Below are 1,470 nucleotides of genomic sequence, written 5' to 3'. Positions count from 1 at the left end.
CCACTACGCCGCCGCGTCGAGGAGGGACGGCCTGCTCCAACATTTAGCCTACTTTGTTTATATTCTACCTGTCTGAAAAAGATTTGAATAAAGATGTTTTTCGAACTAAATAAATGGGGAAAGGGTTAGGGTTTCTCCTACAGCCCGTGGACCGCGGACGTCGTTCAGAGAAGGTGAGTGTTCGTTGATCGCTGTACCAGTTCTGTTAGCACGCTGCCCTGTGTGGTTCCATATATCTTACGCCCTTTTCTGTTTCAGACCCGCCGCCGCTGCGCCCTTCCCGTCACCACCACCGTGGGACTTGCCCGCACCGCAGGACTCTTCGGCCAGGACACGCGCCGGGCGCCGAGGACAACTGCGTCGTCGGGGTGCTACACGCCCCTTCGCCGCCCCGCCCCTGCTCCGCGCCCCGCCCCGCCGCGCTCTCTGCCGCGGGTTTGGGGGCGCCCTGTGAACTATCCGCCTGTACCCTTCGGAGTAGGCCCTGTCGCGTACAGAGCGAGGGCTGCTGTCGAAGGCTGCTCCTCCGCGCTGACCATCTCCGGGGCGAAAGCGTTGGGCTGCAACCATCCTCTGCGGTAGAGGCAGAGCGGGGCGGAGGCTGCGCTTGCCGGGGGCTGGCGCGGGGCTCGGCGGACCACCCCGGGCACTCCTGCAGGACCAGCGGAGGAGCGCGAGGTCGCAGGACATCGCTACCACCTCAACGGCCGTCACCAGCGTCGCCACCGCCCCCCCCCCTCTCTCTGAACGTTACTTGCTTTGTGTTGGCTCGTTGCTCAAAATATTTCTTGTTCCAGCCAGGCATCAGACGCTGTTCCCGGCCACCTCCATGGGACTTCCCCGCCGACGCAGGACGCAGGACGCAGGTCGCGGCCGGCGATAGTGTTTCTTTGTTTGCATTCTGTTGGGTGGTTGTGGTGCTTGGCTTGTATGTGGTTAGGGTGGTTTATGGTAGGGTAGTTTTTGTGTTTATGTGTTGTGTGTTTATGTTGGTTTGTGTGTTGTGGTATGGGTTGTGGCCTGTCTTAATTTTGTATTCTTTTTTTTTTTTTTTGTACTTCTCTTTACAGATGGGTGAGGACGGCAGGACATCATATTTGATGTGAATCACTCTTGAAAGACTTTGCTTTTGAGAGGGATTCTAGCTTCAGCAGCACCAATTACATTTAATCAATTTAGTGCTGAAGTTAAAGTCTTATCCAGACTGGCCATGTTTTAACGTATTGCAGTATGTCATTTATATTTTCCTTGCTGACCTCTTGAATTGGATTTGGTGCTGCTTTAGTTTCCTGTCGTTGGCGTTACGCATAATATTCAGGCCATGTAGGCTTTAATATATTGCTCCTCCCCGTGGTCTCACCCGGGAAGAAATTATATGCTTCTAATTGGCCCTTGACAGTTAAATCACTTTCACTCCAGGTCAAAAATAAGCCTATTTTTGTATTCTACTGCCACCATAGATAGCATATG

General features: G+C 53.7%; 1 protein-coding gene across 1 annotated transcript in view; it reads right to left on the bottom strand.

The window, feature by feature from the left end:
* Positions 1-1,470, bottom strand: part of LOC113202135 (transmembrane protein 14C) — a 15,578-nt gene that overhangs the window by 8,025 nt on the left and 6,083 nt on the right. The gene's annotated exons all lie outside the window — the stretch shown is intronic.

The sequence above is a fragment of the Frankliniella occidentalis genome, unplaced genomic scaffold (assembly GCF_000697945.3).
Source record: "Frankliniella occidentalis isolate FOCC.00 unplaced genomic scaffold, Focc_3.1 Scaffold4, whole genome shotgun sequence".
Taxonomy (NCBI): domain Eukaryota; kingdom Metazoa; phylum Arthropoda; class Insecta; order Thysanoptera; family Thripidae; genus Frankliniella; species Frankliniella occidentalis.
This window is presented reverse-complemented; position numbering and strand designations above follow the sequence as displayed.